The following is a 20,380-nucleotide window of genomic DNA, read 5'->3' as shown; positions in this document are numbered from 1 at the left end:
TCTGCTCAGGGCAATCATGTTTTTCAAGAAGAGACCCCTAATCCTCTAGGCTCTCTGCTTGTTTCATACCGCATTTTTACTGCTTCCTATCCCCCTTTGTTTATCCACCTGTGACTCCTCCCTCACTTTTCAGACTTGCACACTGATGATCACCTGCGCAACTGCCCACAACAAAGCAAGTCCCAAGCATCAGCTGGTTAATATGGACACATTAATAAGCAATAACAAGTCTGGATACTTCAATGCTTGGCTTCTTAGGTTGCCTGACAGAAAACTACAGACAGTGCTGAAGAGAAGCTGTAAGATCCTACCTTGTTCCCTAGTCCCTCTGCCAGCTCCTGTGCCTTTTCAATGCTTTCCAGAGCCTGTGAATGGAGAGCACGCATCATCAGTTCTCAGTCTGATATATCAAAACCAGACTTGCATGAGTGCCCTATGGGAATCATTAAAAGAAAAGGGTAAAGAGGTACAGAGTAGAATTTGGGTAAACAAAAGCATCACTGCAACTCTGGAGGTGCAAGATAGCTGTCTGGCAGGTTTCCCTCCCCTCCCAAAAGTTCATCTGTAAGAAAAGCTTGGTTTCTGGAAGACCACAGATAATCCAAGAGCTGCATTTCTGTTCCAGCCACACAGTGCAAAGTAGGGGTATGATGTTGGCAGAGGCTGGTGTTTCCAAGCAGAGAGAACACAGACTTATTTAAACTCGGTCACACATGCTCATTGGGGTTGGGACGAAGCACAAGCAAAGCAAGCCTTTTCCCCATCCTTCCCTACAGGCTCAGTAATCCTTGGGCAACTCCAATTTCACTTGTAGAGGAGGGGAGGGAAGGGATCAGCACCACCAACACACCACGCTCTTCCATTTTTTCCCTGCTGTTCATATATCCACTTTGTCCTCCTTACACGTGGTGTGATGTAGGAGTGTACTGCTATCTATCTTTTTCAAGCTGAAGGAAAGTATTTAGCATAGCAGCTGTTAAACCAAATGAGTCCCTACTTTCCCCTAGATGCCACAGTGTTCTTCACTGTTCTGATCATCAGTCTCTGTTTTCCAGAACTACCGAGATCTGCTTCAGATTGTCCACGGGAAGATGATGTCTCCCCTGTGATGCAGTTCAGGAGGAACATTATAAAATTTCTACCCTATAATTTTCCATTGCTGCTATTCTAGGAGATGAAAACCAGATGAGATGAAAGAATGCACTTTGAATGTGGAGGAGATGGCAGTAGACTTGTGCTGGCAGCAACAGCCTAGGATAAGGAACTTGTAGAAGAGGGAAGCAGGAACTGAAGGCTAGCAGGTAGAACATAACCAAGAGCTGTGCCTAGGAAGAGTGACTGGAAAACCCTGAAATTAATGACCGGCACTGAGAATCAAAATGAAGCATGTGGGGTGGGAGAAGAGATGCTGAGAAGTCCAGGGAGCAGTTTGTCTTGGACAGGAACATGAGACTGCACAAGAGTCTGGGCAAGCAGGCTACGCCAGCAGCCTGGGAAGATCTGCAACACTAATGACTACATGCAAATGAAAGGAAACAGACTAACTGGCCAAGGAGACCAGGAAGATGGAGGAAGCTAGGACAAGAACAGGGAATCTGCAAGTGGAAAGTTAGCAAACTGCTTTATTAGGTAACTGATACTGGGACGAGTAGCATGAGAAATGGAAACTGGGACTGGCAAGATGAGGAACAGGCTTGGGCGAGTATTCGGGACTGTGACATTTGGGTAGGCCACATTTGGGGCAATGGGCATAAGGTCCCTGACCCACCAGGGCAGACTTTCCTCTAAAGCCTGGAACAGAATACAAGATTCATCTATTCATTCTCTTCTTTCGTGGGTTTTGGTAAGATGAGGACTCTGCAAATCCCTCACAGGTGAGAACTGCTTGTGATAACAGAGAGTGACAATGGCTAGAGGTGGATGTAGGGGTTTGATAAGTGCTCTGAAAAGAGCAGAGCTCCAGCCAATGCTGCAAAATCCTCATCCAGCACATGGGCCCCATTCTGGGCCCCATTCTGGGCCACTGCTGGACTCCTGGTTCTGCTCCTCGGGCTGTGCTAGTGGCTCAGGAAAAGGAACCACTGGGTTGGACAGCAGTGGCGGAGAGCTCCAGCAAATGCTCCAAGTCGACATACAGCACTTACACTTGGTTGGTGATGAGCTGAAGGAGGCCACACGTGAGCTCATTCAGGAGCGTGTGGGGCAGCTGAGCCAGGAGACTGCTCGGTCGAGCAGGAGCTGCCGGAGCTGGAGCAGAGGACCAAGGAGCAAAGCGGCTTTGCCTAGCGAGCCCTGGTCTTTTCTGCCTTGCAGCAGTGGCAGTTCTGGGCCACTGCTGGACTCCTGGTCCTGCTCCTCGGGCTCTGCTGCTGGTGGCTCAGGAAAAGGAACCTCTGGGTTTGACATCAGCAGCAACAGGGAGAGCTCCAGCAAATGCTGCAAATCCTCATCCAGCACATGCACTTGATTGGTGACGAGCTGGATGAGGCCACGTGTGAGCGCATTCAGGAGCGTGTGGGGCAGCTGAGCCAGGAGATTCCTTGGCTGCTGCAGGACATGCAGGACCTGGAGCAGAGGACCCAGGAGCAGAGCGGCTTTGGCTGGCGAGCCCTGCTCTTCTCTGCCTTGCAGCAGAGGCAGTTCTGGGACACTGCTGGTTTCCTGGTCCTGCTACTGGGGATCTGCTGGTGACTTAGGAAAAGGAACCGCTGTATTTGACGGCAGTAGAAAAGAGGAGAGCTCCAGCAAATGCTGCAAATCCTCATCCAGCACATGCACTTGATTGGTGATGAGCTGGATGAGGCCACAAGTGAGCGCATTCAGGAGCATGTGGGGCAGCTGAGCCAGGAGACTGGTGGGCTGAGCAGGAGCTGCCGGAGCTGGTGCAGAGAACCTAGGAGCAGAGCGGCTTTCCCTGGCAAGCCCTTCTCTTTCTTGCCTTGCATCAGTGGCAGTTCTGTGCCTCTGCTTGACTCCTGGTCCTGCTACTCGGGCTCTGCTGCTAGTTGCTCAGGAAAAGGAACCGCTGCATTGGACATCAGTGGCAACAGGGAGAGCTCCAGCAAATGCCGCAAATCCTCATCCAGCACATGCACTTGGTTGGTGATGAGCTGAAGGAGGCTGCGCATGAGCGCATTCAGGAGCGTGTGGGGCAGCTGAGCCAGGAGACTTCTCGGCTGAGCAGGAGCTGCCAGAGCTGGAGCAGAGGACCAAGGAGCAGAGCGGCTCTGCCTGGCAAGCCCTGCTCTTTTCTGCCTTGCAGCCGTGGCAGTTCTGGGCCTCTACTGGACTCCTGGTCCTGCTCCTCGGGCTCTGCTGCTGGTTGCTCAGGAAAAGGAACTGCTGAATTGGACAGCAGTAGAAAAGAGGAGAACTCCAGCAAATGCTGCAAATCCTCATCCAGCACATGCACTTGATTGGTGATGAGCTGGATGAGGCCACGCGTGAGCACGTTCAGGAGCGTGTGGGGCAGCTGAACCAGGAGATTCCTCGGCTGCTGTAGCAGCTGCAGGAGCTGGTGCAGAGGATCCAGGAGCAGAGCGTCTTTGCCTGGCGAGCCCTGCTCTTTCTTGCCTTGCATCATTGGCAGTTCTGGGCCACCGCTGTACTCCTGGTCCTGCTCCTCTGGCTGCTGCTGGTGGCTCAGGGAAAGGAACCTCTGGGTTTGACATCAGTGGCAACAGCGAGAGCTCCAGCAAATGCTGCAAATCCTCATCCAGCACATGCACTTGATTGGTGACGAGCTGGATGAGGCCACACGTGAGGACGTTCAGGAGCATGTGGGGCAGCTGAGCCAGGAGATTTCTTGGCTGCTGTAGCAGCTACAGGAGCTGGAGCAGTGGACCCAGGAGCAGAGCAGCTTTGCATGGCTGGACTCCTGGTCCTGGTCCTGCTCCTCGGGCTCTGCTGCTGGTTGCTCAAAAAAAGGAACCGCTGTATTTGACGGCAGTAGAAAAGAGGAGAGCTCCAGCAAATGCTGCAAATCCTCATCCAGCACATGCACTTGATTGGTGACGAGCTGGATGAGGCCACGTGTGAGCGCATTCAGGAGTGTGTGGGGCAGCTGAGCCAGGAGATTCCTTGGCTGCTGCAGGACATGCAGGACCTGGAGCAGAGGACCCAGGAGCACAGTGGCTTTGTCTGGCAAGCCCTGCTCTTCTCTGCCTTGCAGCAGAGGCAGTTCTGGGACACTGCTTGTCTCCTGGTCCTGCTACTTGGGATGTGCTGGTGGCTCAGGAAGAGGAACCACTGTATTGGACAGCAGTAGAAAAGAGGAGAGCTCCAGCAAATGCTGCAAATCCTCATCCAGCACATGCACTTGATTGGTGATGAGCTGGATGAGGCCACGCGTGAGCGCATTCAGGAGCGTGTGGGGCAGCTGAGCCAGGAGACTTCTCGGCTGAGCAGGAGCTGCCGGAGCTGGTGCAGAGGACCAAGGAGCAGAGCGGCTTTGCCTGGCCAGCCCTGCTCTTTGCTGCCTTGCAGCAGTGGCAGTTCTGTGCCTCTGCTGGACTCCTGGTCCTGCTCCTCGGGCTCTGCTGCTGGTGGCTCAGGAAAAAGAACCTCTGGGTTTGACATCAGTGGCAACAGGGAGAGCTCCAGCAAGTGCTGCAAATCCTCATCCAGCACATGCACTTGATTGGTGACGAGCTGGATGAGGCTGCACATGAGCGCATTTAGGAGCTTGTGGGGCAGCTGAGCCAGGAGATTCCTCGGCTGCTGTAGCAGCTGCAGGAGCTGGTGCAGGGGATCCAGGAGCAGAGCGTCTTTGCCTGGCGAGCCCTGCTCTTTGCTGCCTTGCATCATTGGCAGTTCTGGACCTGTGCTGGACTCCTGGTCCTGGTCCTGCTCCTCGGGCTCTGCTGGTGGTTGCTCAGAAAAAGGAACCGCTGGGTTTGACATCAATGGCAACAGGGAGAGCTCCAGCAAATGCTGCAAATCCTCATCCTGCACATGCATTTGATTGGTGACGAGCTGGATGAGGCCACGCGTGAGCACATTCAGGAGCGTGTGGGGCAGCTGAGCCAGGAGACTGCTCGGTCGAGCAGGAGCTGCCGGAGCTGGAGCAGAGGACCAAGGAGCAAAGCGGCTTTGCCTAGCGAGCCCTGGTCTTTTCTGCCTTGCAGCAGTGGCAGTTCTGGGCCACTGCTGGACTCCTGGTCCTGCTCCTCAGGCTCTGCTGATGGTGGCTCAGGAAAAGGGACTGCTGGGTTGGACAGCAGTAGAAAAGAGGAGAGCTCCAGCAAATGCTGCAAATCCTCATCCAGCACATGCACTTGATTGGTGACGAGCTGGATGAAGCCACATGTGAGCACATTCAGGAGCGTGTGGGGCAGCTGAGCCAGGCGTTTCCTCGGCTGCTGCAGCAGCTACAGGAACTGGAGCAGTGGACCCAGGAGCAGAGCGGCTGTGCCTGGCAAGCTGTGGTGGTTTAGCCCCTGCTGGGGTCTGAGACCACGCGGCCGCTACCCCTCCCCCACAAAGGGAGTGAAATACAAAGCCCCACGACTCAAATAAGGAAAGGTTTAATATGACAATGCAATAGCAACACAACAAACAACAACAATAACAATAACAGTAATAGTGATAGCAATGAACAGAGCAAAATAGCTACCAAATACAGCAGTGAGAGGAGCAGATGTACAAAACCACGTGTGCACCACGCTCCCGTGCCAGGAAATGTGACGCGCCAGGATGAGAAGTCCGCATGGTATCTGAATAACCCGGCTAGAGCTCCCCCCACCACTGCTGGGGAAACTTAACCCTATCCTGGTTAAACCAGGACATAATCCACCCCTTTATTCTATACCATGTGCGTCACATCCAGCTGCCACTTAGCAATTAGCATTGACAAAGAAAAATTAACGAAAGCTCAGTATAACTCACAGTGTGTTTTCACCCACAATCAAGTCCCCTTGTGGTACGCATCGGACCTCTCCATCCTTCTGCATCACCCACCAGGTGCACCCAGGTCCTTGAGCAAAAACAGTCCCGTGGATGGGTTTGCCTTTGCCCGGCGCAGGACTAACCCAGACCATTTTTCCCAGCAGGTCCCTCATGCGCACCACAGGGACTCTATCCCCGTCCACAACACATGGAAGTTTTGACTGAGCCGGGCCAGCTTGATTGGCAGATCCTCTTGTGTTCACTAACCAAGTGGCCTTTGTCAGATGTGTGTCCCAGTGTTTGAAGGTTCCACCCCCCATTGCTCTCAATGTAGTTTTTAACAGTCCATTGTAGCGCTCGATCTTCCCGGAGGCTGGTGCGTGGTAGGGGATGTGGCAGACCCACTCGATGCCGTGTTCTTCTGCCCAGGCATCTATGAGGTTATTTTGGGAGTCCCATTGTCTGACTCAATGCTCTCTGGGGTGCCGTGTTGCCACAGGACTCGCTCTTCAAGGCCCAGGATGGTATTTCGGGCAGTGGCGTGGGACACTGGATAAGTTTCGAGCCACCCAGTGGTTGCTTCCACCATTGTGAGCACGTGGCGCTTGCCTCGGCGGGTCTGTGGCAGTGAGATGTAGTCAATCTGCCAGGCCTCTCCATATTTATATTTCATCCATCGATCTTCATTCCACTGGGGCTTCACCCGTTTGGCTTGTTTGATTGCAGCACATGTCTCACATCTGTGGATGATCTCTGCGATGGTGTCAATGGTGAGGTCCACCCCTCGATCTCGAGCCCACCTATATGTTGCATCTCTGCCTTGGTGGCCCGAGGTCTCATGGGCCCACCGGGCTATGAACAGTTCACCTTTATGCTGCCAGTCCAAGTCCACCTGAGCCACCTCGATCTTAGCAGCTTGGTCCACCTGCTGGTTATGTTGATGTTCATCAGTGGCTCGACTCTTGGGTATATGGGCGTCCACATGGCGCACCTTCACAACGAGGTTCCCCACCCGGGCTGCAATGTCCTGCCATACTTCAGCGGCCCAGATGGGTCTGCCCTTGTGTTGCCAGTTGTTCTGTTTCCATTGCTGCAACCACATCCACAGGGCACTTGCCATCACCCACGAGTCAGTATAGATATAGAGCCTCGGCCACTTTTCTCGCTCAGCAATCTCCAAAGCCAATTGGATGGCTTTGACCTCTGCGAACTGGCTCGATTCACCTTGTCCCTCAACAGCTTCAGTGGTTTCTCGTGTGGGATGCCACACCGCAGCCTTCCATCGTCGATGTTTTCCCACAATGCGGCAAGACCCATCAGTGAACAGGGCATATTGTTTTTCTTCCTCTGGCAGCTCGTTATATGGTGGGGCCTCCTCAGCACGTTTCACCTCTTGTTCTGGTGACATCCCAGCATCTTTGCTCTCTGGCCAGTTCATGATCATTTCCACTAATCCTGAGGGGTTGCGGTTGCCTATTCGAGCCCGTTGTGTTATCAGCGCAACCCATTTACTCCACGTGGCATCTGTTGCATGATGTGTGGAGGGAGCCTTTCCTTTGAACATCCATCCCAGCACCGGCAGTCAGGGTGCCAGGAGGAGCTGTGTCTCAGTGCCGACCACTTCTGAGGCAGCTCGAATTCCTTCGTACGCTGCCAGTATCTCCTTCTCAGTCAGGGTATAGTTAGCTTCAGAGCCTTTGTATCCCCGGCTCCAAAAGCCTAGAGGTCGGCCTCGGGATTCCCCATCTGCTCTCTGCCAAAGGCTCCACGAAGGGCCATTCTCCCCGGCTGCGGTGTAGAGCTCGTTCTTAATCTCCTGCCCTGTCTGGACTGGCCCGAGAGCCACTGCCTGGGTAATCTCCTGCTTAATTTGTTCAAAGGCTTGTTGTTGCTCTGGGCCCCATTTAAAATTGTTCTTCTTGCGGGTTACGTGGTAGAGAGGGCTCACAATCAGGCTGTAGTTTGGGATGTGCATCCTCCAGAACCCCACAGCGCCCAGGAAAGATTGAGTCTCTTTTTTGGTGGTTGGTGGGGCCATGGCTGTTATCTTGTTTATCACCTCCATTGGGATGTGGCGACGCCCATTTTGCCATCTTATTCCTAGGAACTGAATCTCCCTTCCAGGCCCCTTAACTTTCTGTTGCTTGATGGCAAAACCAGCCTTCAGGAGGATTTCAATTACCTTCTTTCCTTTCTCAAAGACTTCCTCAGCTGTGTCCCCCCATACAATGATATCATCAATGAACTGCAGGTGTTCTGGAGCCCCACCTTTCTCCAGTGCAGTATGGACCAGTCTATGGCAAATGGTGGAGCTGTGTTTCCACCCCTGGGGCAATCGATTCCAGGTGTACTGAATACCCCTCCAAGTGAATGCAAACTGTGGCCTGCACTCTGGTGCTATTGGGATGGAGAAGAACGCGTTAGCGATGTCAATCGTGGCGTACCACTTGGCTGCCTTCGACTCCAGCTCATACTGGAGCTCTAGCATGTCCAGCACTGCAGCACTCATCGCTGGCGTAACTTCATTCAGGCCACGGTAGTCCACAGTCAGTCTCCATTCACCATTAGGTTTTCTCACTGGCCATATAGGGCTGTTGAAAGGTGAGTGAGTCTTGCTGATCACTTTCTGGCTTTCTAGTCGACGGATCAGCTGATGGATGGGGACCAGGGAATCTCGGTTAGTACGGTGCTGTCGCCGGTGCACCGTCTTGGTAGCAATTGGCACTTGCTGCTCTTCAACCTTAAGTGACCCCACCACCAAGGGGTCCTCTGAGAGGCCGGGCAAGGTGGACAATTGCTCAACCTCCTCCAGGGCAGCTATACCAAAGGCCCACCAGTACCCTTTTGGGTCTTTAAAGTACCCTCTCCTGAGGTAGTCTATACCTAGGATGCACGGGGCATCTGGGCCAGTCACAATGGGGTGCTTATGCCAGTCCTTCCCAGTCAAGCTTACTTCAGCTTCTAATAGGGTCAGCTGTTGGGACCCCCCTGTCACTCCGGAGATGCAGATGGATTCAACCCCACTGTGGCTTGATGGCATCAAGGTGCACTGTGCGCCAGTGTCCACCAAGGCCTTATATTCTTGTGGTTCTGATGTGCCAGGCCATCGGATCCACACCTTCCAGTAAATCCGATTATCCCTTTCCTCCACCTGGCTGGAGGCAGGGCCCCTCTAATCCTGCTCACCATCACTCACTTGATCTAAGAGTGACTCCTGCAGGAATGACTTCCTGGTCCCCTCAAGAGGGTCAAGCATACTGCTGGCCATTCTATTCTGTCTGGGGGATTTCTGACTAGACACTGGAGCTGCATCTCTCTTGGAAGACTCCCCTTTCATGGTGGTCTTCCCTTTCAGTTGCTGTACTCGTGCAGCTAGGGCAGAAGTGGTCTGTCTATGCCACCTTCTCATGTTCTCCCCATTGTCGCGGAGGAAGAACCACAGGGTGCCCCGTGGTGTGTACCTTCTGCCGCCCTTCTCTTGGGTGGGGAAACGGCTGCTTCTAATAGCTGAGACATCGGCCCGTGCAGGTGAAACATAGGACATGTCCTGTTCCATTTTTTGGAGCCTCTGAGACAGTTCCTCTACGGCTGAAACCAAAGCATGTTGGGAGGAAGGGAGACTTCCCTCATAGTGCTGGAGCTGCATAGTCACTTCATCCACTGTCTGAGTGTCTCGCCACCAGGATGCTGCTGCTAATGCTTTGGAATGTTCCTCTGGTCCACTTTGCAGGAACTTCCGCCACATCAGCTGTGTACAAGGGACCAGATCTGGATCCAATGGTGACTGCTCATCATTCAGATCACCATAGATCATATCAAACACAGCCATTTCCCTGAGGTTTTGGATGCCTTTCTCCATGTCAGTCCACTTGCCTAACCGACATAGAGAATCATCCTTGTAGGGGTACCTCTCCCTCACAGCGAGCAGGAGGCGCTTCCAAAGGCTGAGGGTTTGAGCCTGTTTCCCTATTGCCTTGTCAATACCAGCCTGCTTGGCTAAAGGTCCCACCTGCTTGGCCTCTCTCCCCTCCAATTCCAAACCAGCAGCTCCACTATCCCAGCACCGGAGCAACCAGGTGCAAATTTGCTCACCTGCAATGCGGCTGAAATCCTTCCGCATATCTCACAACTCACTGAGGGATAGAGGTCGGATGATTACCTCCGGCTCTTCCTCCTGCTCTCGTGATGGGCCTGGTTCATTATCACCCTGTGCACTGCGAGGGGATTTTTTTGTATATTTGGTTTTCCGTATCGGGGCAACTGATATTGGTACTGCTTGTCCCTCCAGCTCAGCTGCTGTGCTGGTGGAGGCGACCGGTACTGGCGCTGCCTGTCCCCCTGGCCCAGCTGCTGTACCAGCAGGCTCACTTTCAGACCCTGCAGCTCTTTCTCCCCCTTGAGGGCAGTGATCAGTGTTAAGGGCGATGCGGTAAGCATGGGCAAGCCCCCAGCACATCGCAGCGAGCTGCATCTCCCGGGGTTTGTCAGATTGGCAGCACACCTTTTCCAAACACTCCACCAGTATATCAGGACTCTGCACTTGTTCGGGAGTAAAATCCCAGAACGTTGGGGGTGACCACTCACTCAGGTACTTGCCCATCTTCTCCCACATACCTAGCCATTTATAACTATCTGCCCCTGGGGCAGGTTTCTGGGTGGTACTATTGTTGGAGAAGTACCGCATGGCCCAAAACAAGATCTGGCAGACATTCAGAAAGCACAGAGCCGCAAGCACAGTGGCCTGGGTGCTCCAGGGATAGCTGAAACTCTCAAAAACCGAGAGAATCTCTTCCCCTGTCTCCCCACAGAGGGGGTGAGACCCCAAACAAAAGACCAGGCAGCAAACAGGTACCGGTTCGCCCCCACAAGCAGCGAAACGAGCCCATTATAAGCAGACAGTAACCAGTAGAGCAGAACAAGACCCTTGATACATTTTCCACCGAGAACAAACACCAACACTAGGAGAACAGAGTGGAGATGAGGATTAATCCAGCCCCACCACGCAAGCAAATTGCCCAGCATTGCAAACATTTCTTATCAAACAATACAAGTAAAAACAGAAAAAAATTACACCTAACAGATTGCTCTAACACACTTCTCCTTTTGTCCTTATTTCAGTCTTCTCCAGCCCCACGTTGGGTGCCAAAGTTGTGGTGGTTTAGCCCCTGCCGGGGTCTGAGACCACACGGCCGCTACCCCTCCCCCACAAAGGGAGTGAAATACAAAGCCCCAAGACTCAAATAAGGAAAGGTTTAATACAACAATGCAATAGCAACACAACAAACAACAATAACAGTAATAGTGATAGCAATGAACAGAGCAAAATAGTTACCAAATACAGCAGTGAGAGGAGCAGATGTACAAAACCACGCGTGCAACGCGCTCCCGCGCCAGGAAATGTGACGCGCCAGGATGAGAAGTCCGCATGGTATCTGAATAACCCGGCTAGAGCTCCCCCCCACTGCTGGGGAAACTTAACCCTATCCTGGTTAAACCAGGACACAAGCCCTGCTCTTTTCTGCCTTGCAGCTGTGGCAGTTCTGGGCCTCTGCTGGACTCCTGGTCCTGCTCCTCAGGCTCTGCTGATGGTGGCTCAGGAAAAGGAACTGCTGAATTGGACAGCAGTAGAAAAGGAGAGCTCCAGCAAATGCTGCAAACCCTCATCCAGCACATGCATTTGATTGGTGACGAGCTGGATGAGGCCACGCATGAGCATATTCAGGAGCGTGTGGGGCAGCTGAACCAGGAGATTCCTTGGCTGCTGCAGGAGCTGCAGGAGCTGGTGCAGAGGACCCAGGAGCAGAGTGTCTTTGCTTGGCGAGACCTGGTCTTTTCTGCCTTGCAGCAGAGGCAGTTCTGGGCCACTGCTGGACTCCTGGTCCTGTTCCTCGGGCTCTGCTGCTGGTGGCTCAGGAAAAGGAACCGCTGGTTTGGAGAGCAGCGGCGAAGAGGAGAGATACGTGTCCAGTCCCTCAGAGAAAGGGTGCAAAGAGCTATTGAATGCAACCAGCGAACCCCCCCCTCGGCCCTCGCGTGCGCGTGTTAACGCGGGCAGAAGCATTCCAGGATCCGGCTGCTGCTGGGCGGGAGATGGGCTGGGCTGAGCCGGGGGGCGGTGGGGACGGAAGCCGGAGGGTTCGGCCAGTCAGTTCGAAACTCCGCCCCGAGCAGCCTCCTCGTAGGGAGTTTAAACCGCCCCGGGATAATTCAGGTCGATTTTATGATTCAGGAAGGAATCCTCTTTGGCGGAAGGCGTGGGCGCTGGGGGTACGCCGGGCAATATCACATGGGCAATCTGCTGGTAATAGCTCGAAGTTGGTGCAGTTGCTGGAGGGGAGAACTCGCGCACAAAGGAAAAATAGTAGGGTTTGATGTTTTGGCAGGCCAACAATGGTGTTGACCAGATGGCAGAGTGTGGAGTTTTGGAGTTAGGGGGATAGGAGTTGCCTGTGTCTCTCAATATCCATTGCCAACTGCTGCCAAAGAGGGTATTTTTGAGGTGATTAATGATATTGTAAGAAGATTATAAATCGTGCACATTCCCCTTCAAATTCTCCGGTGTGGCCAGTCCGCAAACCAAACGGAAGGTGGCAATTAGCGGAAGGTGAATTATGGGCGGCTGAATGCCCATCCACGCCCTTTGTCAGCTGCGGGGCCTGGCGCGGCTGGGCTGGGCGCAGCCCTGCAGGAGCGCGCCCGCCAGGTCTGGGACGGGCTCTTTGTGGTTCCTTTGTAGGAAGCAAAGAGAGATGGCCTTGCTCCCACGTGGGAGGGCGTGCAATTTACACTTGCACAAGGTCTTCTCCAGGGATATCGGCACTTGCCGACAACTGCTTGCTATGCACTGGCTCAAAAGCTCACTAACACCAGGCCCGGAGAAGGGGTTAAGATCTCTGGAAGCCGCCCTCCGGTGGGAGTCGCGCAGTGAGAAACTGCGAGGAAGTGCTGTGTGCAATTAGATCATTCTTGCCACAAGTGGCAGACAGAGAAGGAAACACCCAAATCCATTTAATCAGGTAGCAGGAGCCACTTTACTGCCGGGGTGGTCCAGGAGTGGGCACACAAGGAATACAGGGGGTTTGCACACCCCGTGCTATCCTCAGGCTAACGGGCATTGTCGACGTGCTTGGGAAGCCTTAGGGAAAGGTGGAAAAACTCACCCTATTAGTGCCCCATGGAGAATTACTAATTTTTAACTTGACGCCCGGGTTCTGATCCAAGGCCTAGTTCTGGTTTTTTGTTAGGATCTGGGAGGAACAGATGACTTTGGCATCCTGCTTGGCAATGGGGATCCATCTGGACAATCAAGACTTGGGCGACAACGTGGTGGCAAATGAATCTTGTGAAACTGGCAGCATTCAGAGGAATGTGATTGAACTTGGTGCTGTTGTGTTCATGCCACTTTAGATCAACAAATAAAGAAAATGGCAAGAGGCAATTGTTGCTCTATTAAGCATTAATTGGTTAATTGGATATGTTTCAATCTTCCTTGTTAGAATGGTCAATCAGCTTCCTTCAATCTTCATTGTAAGACATTGTATAGTTGGTTTTTTTAAGGTTTGATTGTCTAAACATCTAGGAGTGACCATCCACAATGAGTATGGAGACTCACTGGGACTGCACCCCCTTTTAACCTTGGAGGCAAGAGGTCACTGTGAAACAAAGAACTTCACTCAACAGCCAGAATTCAGTTTAACTGTTACGCAGGTATTCTTATTCGCAGCGCTGGGCAGCGCTGGCCATCGTTCCACCACGAGTGCCGCACCTATTAACAAAACACTCTGACTAATAGGCACAAAAAGCATACATGCTCATCAGATTTCTTAGAAAAGGCAGTCTTATGCTAAGGGGTTCTCAGAATTCATTGACGTAGTCTGAGCATGCGTAGTAAAAATAGAGTGAGGGTCTTCTCCCCTCCTTAGTGGTCCACAGAGTCTTCCTCACACTGTCCGTTAGTTGAACTTTAGGTTTCTCGTGTCCGTATATGGTCACAGGGTTACCTCCTCCGTCCTTCAGCTCCTGTTTGTTCCAAGGGGGTTAGTTTAGACCGGCTTCCAGTCGCTTATCTTGACACTGGCGTCTTCTTAGACACTTGCTTTTTAAATTCCTGCTATTAGGGATGTACTCAGGGAACTTTTCAGCCTGTCCAAGGTCTGTCTTATCTCCACTAGGCCAGGAGTTACAGGTTTCCAAACATCTTACAAGTGGGTAATGACTACAGAGGGTAGTTAGGAAGAAAGTATAAATGAAATCACATACATTGCAGCAAAACACAGGAAAAAAAATCAAAGCTAGTAAAACACAAGAGATGGTTCACGTTAAAACTAGAAGTCCTACTTTACAGGTACAGGGGTACATTAGCAATTTCAAGTATACTTGTAGCAACTTCCCTTCCTTGCCACCACCTGTATTATGGTGCTTTTTCATTACAGCACTTCTCTGCCAAACAAATGAGTCGCTTCCCATCAATGATCATCTTCGCAGTGCTTTCCCTTCGCGCGGTCGCTGGCCGTGGTGGCGATTTCACATGGGGCGAGAAACTCCCTGGCAGCTGCGGCTGGGCAGGGACCAAGCGAGAGGCACCGCTGATGTGCCTCCCTCCGTGTGTTCACTGGGGTCCGGGTGGAGAATCTGCCCATCCCAGACACTCCCCGGGGAGTCGGTACCGCAGAACGGAACATGCTGGACACGGACAAGTCGGTGCTCTGTCGGCAGTGGGAGTTGCCCACCGGGAAACCTCCAGCTGCACCAGCCTTGGGAAATGTCTCTTTGGAAGCAACGTCCTCTCGCAGTGGCACAGCAGGAACAGAGAACCTGCCATGGACAGGCCCCATCCCAGCCCCAGGATATGCACCGCCCACACCCATCAGTGTCATGAAGGCACCAAGAGCACACCCACAACCACCAGCTCAGAGGCCAGCACCAAGGGAGCCGATTCCATGTCACGGCGTGGGATCTCAAGGAGCGAAGCATGCACGGGTCACGTCACCTGACCATAGGCTTGCTAAGGGCTTTGTAAAGGAATCCCCGGGAGCACCGTCTGCGGGGTGGGTCTGTACTTTGTGGGTGTCAGGTCTTTGGCCGCCCGGGCAAGTGGCGAGTCGCTGAGCCGGGCTGGGGCTGAAGTTCCGGGGCTGTGCGGCGGGCGTGGCTGTGATGCGCTCTGGCCACTGTGACATCACAATGGGTGATGGTTATAAGAGGCATCAGCCGGCAGCGCTGCCCCAGTGCGTCCTGGGCCAACAGTGAGTGCACACGCGGCGGGAGGGAGGCTGGGCTGGGCGAGGGCCGGGGTAGAAACGCAGCCCCCGGGGGGGTGGGTTCTCACCCTGCAGCCAGGGCCCAGCTGCTTGCAGAAGCGCCTTTGGCAGGGCCTGGTGACGACACCGCCAGGACTGCGCGCAGGCCTTGCTGCCTCGCCCCCTCTCCTACCTGCCCCCAGCTCCCTGCGGCTGCTGTCCCCGCTCCCCCCGCCACCGTCTCCCTGCCTCCCGGCAGGACCGAACCCCTTCTCTCCTTCCTCCTGCAGGCCATGGCTGCCACACAATTCTTCATCTCGTTGCTGCAAGTCCTCATCCAGCACATGCCTTTGATCGAGGACGAGCTGGACGAGGCCACGCGTGACCACGTTCGGGAGCGTGTGCGGCAGCTGAGCCAGGCGATGACTCAGCTGCTGCAGGAGCTGGAGCAGAGGAGCCAGAGCGGCTTTGCCTGGCGAGCCCTGCTCTTTGCTGCCTTGCCGCAGTGGCAGTTCTGGGCCACTGCTGGACTCCTGGTCCTGTTCCTCGGCCTCTGCTGCTGGTGGCTCAGGAAAAGGAACCGCTGGGTTGAAGAGCAGCGGCGAAGAGGAGAGCTCCAGCAGAACTGAGCACGCAGGTCACGGAGAAGACATTGCTCAGTTGGTGCTGGGAATTACTGCCTCACCTCTCCTCCACACAGAAGCTACTCTGGGGCATCTGACCCGATGCAGCTGAAGAGGCCGTTGCAAGGAGGCTGATGACAGAGACTTCTGTTACCACCTGGACAGCAACCGCCCCCACCTCTTCAAGAGCGTCCGTTGCCTCTGGGAGCTTTACCTTTTATTGCAGAGTTTCAATAAATGGCATGTCTGAACAAACACTGCGTCTGTGAGGGACTGTGCATCCCGCTGTCAGGGAATGCAAGCATAGGGAGCTGACTGCTCAGCTGCCGCGGGGTCGGGCAACATTTTGCAGCAGAGCTGATGCGGTGGGCTCTGGTTTCACTGATTCTGGAACTAAGGCTCCCCGGCCGGTCTGTGCTCCTGTGTTGGGGCAATCGGAATAACTGGTCACCCTCCACAGCTGTGCGCATTGCCTGTGTGCGGTAGGGAGCCTTAAGTGTCTTCCTTGGGAGCTGTACACAGTCCAAGCCCTTGGACTCTGTCAGCATTGCCCTTGGCCGACCCCAGTGAGGTGGGCATCACGCTGTCTAAGTGGGGAGCCCTTTGCACAGGGGACAAGTGCCACGACTGCAGAGAGGGGCTCTGGCTGCTCTGGCTCCCGTACGAGCGTGAGACTCATTCCCCATCCGTGGCAGGTGCACCCACCCTGACGAAGACGGGGCCTCCTGGCTCTTGAGACAGAGTGGCTGCTGATTGCTTTTTTGTGCCCTTATTCTCAGGTCTTTATGTTACTTGGGGCCCTCAGCCAATGGGAGCTGGTATTGACCAGAGATCAGATTCATCTTGGGTACAAATGGAGTCCCTTGGAGGGCCAGGTTGAGCTAGTCCCCCCCGGAGCAGCACGCTGCTATCGAGGACTCTCCCTTTGGGTCAGGACGCCGCCCAAGGGAACTCCTTGAGGTTGAGAGCCCTCCCTTTTTCAGTGAGCGATTAAGCGTTCTGGGTTGTCGTTAAATCCTGGGCGTTCATCTAATTGGTTGTGCAGTAAGAGTTTTCGTTTTTCCTCTCGCAGACATTTGGATCTGCTGTGTATGAATAACTGCTGGAGTGCCATTCGAATGTATTTATAATAAAATTTATTTTAATTATTGCCTGTCTCTTTTGGGAGTGGCGCAACAGCGTGCTGGAGACGGAGATGATGCTGCTCATTCCCCATCCCCTCTCGTGACCTGCAAGCTCAGGTTCCCATTACCTTCACAAGGGAGACTTAGCACATGCAGCAGCTGAGCCAGGAGATGACTCGGCTGCGGCAGGAGCTGCAGGGGCTGGAGCAGAGGACCCAGGAGCAGAGCGGCTTTGCCTGGAGAGTCCTGCTCTCTGCTGCCTTGCATCAGTGGCAGTTGCGGGCCATTGCTGGAGTCCTGGTCCTGCCGGGAACCAGGACCAGGACCGCAGCTTCCTAAGCACCCCCTGCACCGGCTCCTACCTAGGTGTGAAGAAAAATGCCCTCTGGTTGCAGAACTCAGTGAGCTCAGACTGGCTGGTGGTACCTCAGTCGCGTTGCTACAGTCTGAAGGTGCTGTCCTTCAGCCGCTCCTGCGGCCTGTTTTCCCCTCTGGCAGTAGGACAGTGGGCTGATCCCGAGAGTGGGATGGAGATATTTGGGGAGAGTCTGATGAAAGTAGCTCGGAGGAAAGAGAGGAATTGCAGGAAAGAAATGTGCGACCTGTCATTAAAAGAGAAAGGCATAGGGGTCCTCAAGGTGGGAAGCCCTGAACCAGCGTCCGTACAACCCCCTGGGCAGGACCCCAGCTTACTGACCTTCAGGTGAAGTTTTCGTGTAAGCCGGGTGAAACTGAAGCCGAGTATTTGTGGAGGGTTTCTTGAATGGGGAGGATGGAATTCTGTTGAGTGATGACGAGGCGGGAGGTTTCTGGGGTCCCGGCGTGTTTTTGAGTGAAGGACCAGCCCGTAACCCGTCGATACCATCTCGAGTGGCTTACTGGGCTGGGGGGTGGACCCTAAGGAGAGGGGGGAACCTGTTACCATCAAGGTGAAGGGACTGTCGGAGCTGGCGGAGGGACTACAAAAGGCGGCTGGCATTCAGGCGATGGGTGAGGGGGCGGGTACGGGATACCGCTTGCCGTGCCGGTGGATCCCAGCCCCCTTAGAGCTCTTATTAGAGGGCTCCCGGGTGCCTTCAAGATACGTGTCCAGTCCCTCAGAGGAAGGGTGCAAAGAGCTATTGAATGCAACCAGCGAACCCCCCCCCGGCCCTCGCGTGCGCCTGTTAACGCGGGCAGAAGCGTTCCAGGATCCGGCTGCTGCTGGGCGGGAGATGGGCTGGGCTGAGCCTGAGGGCGGTGGGGACGGAAGCCGGAGGGTTCGGCCAGTCAGTTCGAAACTCCGCCCCGAGCAGCCTCCTCGTAGGGAGTTTAAACCGCCCCGGGATAATTCAGGTCGATTTTATGATTCAGGAAGGAATCCTCTTTGGCGGAAGGCGTGGGCGCTGGGGGTACGCCGGGCAATATCACATGGGCAATCTGCTGGTAATAGCTCGAAGTTGGTGCAGTTGCTGGAGGGGAGAACTCGCGCACAAAGGAAAAATAGTAGGGTTTGATGTTTTGGCAGGCCAACAATGGTGTTGACCAGATGGCAGAGTGTGGAGTTTTGGAGTTAGGGGGATAGAAGTTGCCTGTGTCTCTCAATATCCATTGCCAACTGCTGCCAAAGAGGTCATTAATGATATTGTAAGAAGATTATAAATCGTGCACATTCCCCTTCAAATTCTCCGGTGTGGCCAGTCCGCAAACCAAACGGAAGGTGGCAATTAGCGGAAGGTGGATTATGGGCGGCTGAATGCCCATCCATGCCCTTTGTCAGCTGCGGGGCCTGGCGCGGCTGGGCTGGGCGCAGCCCTGCAGGAGCGCGCCCGCCAGGTCTGGGACGGGCTCTTTGTGGTTCCTTTGTAGGAAGCAAAGAGAGATGGCCTTGCTCCCACGTGGGAGGGCGTGCAATTTACACTTGCACAAGGTCTTCTCCAGGGATATCGGCACTTGCCGACAACTGCTTGCTATGCACTGGCTCAAAAGCTCACTAACACCAGGCCCGGAGAAGGGGTTAAGATCTCTGGAAGCCGCCCTCCGGTGGGAGTCGCGCAGTGAGAAACTGCGAGGAAGTGCTGTGTGCAATTAGATCATTCTTGCCACACGTGGCAGATAGAGAAGGAAACACCCAAATCCATTTAATCAGGTAGCAGGAGCCACTTTACTGCCGGGGTGGTCCAGGAGTGGGCACACAAGGAATACAGGGGGTTTGCACACCCCGTGCTATCCTCAGGCTAACGGGCATTGTCGACGTGCTTGGGAAGCCTTAGGGAAAGGTGGAAAAACTCACCCTATTAGTGCCCCATGGAGAATTACTAATTTTTAACTTGACGCCCGGGTTCTGATCCAAGGCCTAGTTCCGTTTTTTTGTTAGGATCTGGGAGGAACAGATGACTTTGGCATCCTGCTTGGCAATGGGGATCCATCTGGACAATCAAGACTTGGGCGACAACGTGGTGGCAAATGAATCTTGTGAAACTGGCAGCATTCAGAGGAATGTGATTGAACTTGGTGCTGTTGTGTTCATGCCACTTTAGATCAACAAATAAAGAAAATGGCAAGAGGCAATTGTTGCTCTATTAAGCATTAATTGGTTAATTGGATATGTTTCAATCTTCCTTGTTAGAATGGTCAATCAGCTTCCTTCAATCTTCATTGTAAGACAGTGTATAGTTGGTTTTTTTAAGGTTTGATTGTCTAAACATCTAGGAGTGACCATCCACAATGAGTATGGAGACTCACTGGGACTGCACCCCCTTTTAACCTTGGAGGCAAGAGGTCACTGTGAAACAAAGAACTTCACTCAACAGCCAGAATTCAGTTTAACTGTTACGCAGGTATTCTTATTCGCAGCGCTGGGCAGCGCTGGCCATCGTTCCACCACGAGTGCCGCACCTATTAACAAAACACTCTGACTAATAGGCACAAAAAGCATACATGCTCATCAGATTTCTTAGAAAAGGCAGTCTTATGCTAAGGGGTTCTCAGAATTCATTGACGTAGTCTGAGCATGCGTAGTAAAAATAGAGTGAGGGTCTTCTCCCCTCCTTAGTGGTCCACAGAGTCTTCCTCACACTGTCCGTTAGTTGAACTTTAGGTTTCTCGTGTCCGTATATGGTCACAGGGTTACCTCCTCCGTCCTTCAGCTCCTGTTTGTTCCAAGGGGGTTAGTTTAGACTGGCTTCCAGTCGCTTATCTTGACACTGGCGTCTTCTTAGACACTTGCTTTTTAAATTCCTGCTATTAGGGATGTACTCAGGGAACTTTTCAGCCTGTCCAAGATCTGTCTTATCTCCACTAGGCCAGGAGTTACAGGTTTCCAAACATCTTACAAGTGGGTAATGACTACAGAGGGTAGTATAAATGAAATCACATACATTGCAGCAAAACACAGGAAAAAAATCAAAGCTAGTAAAACACAAGAGATGGTTCACGTTAAAAGTAGAAGTCCTACTTTACAGGTACAGGGGTACATTAGCAATTTCAAGTATACTTGTAGCAACTTCCTTTCCTTGCCACCACCTGT

This window comes from Strix aluco, chromosome 4, assembly GCF_031877795.1.
Source record: "Strix aluco isolate bStrAlu1 chromosome 4, bStrAlu1.hap1, whole genome shotgun sequence".
In the NCBI taxonomy this organism is placed as follows: Eukaryota; Metazoa; Chordata; class Aves; order Strigiformes; family Strigidae; genus Strix; species Strix aluco.
The sequence above is the reverse complement of the archived record's forward strand: the minus strand, read 5'-3'. Positions refer to the sequence as shown.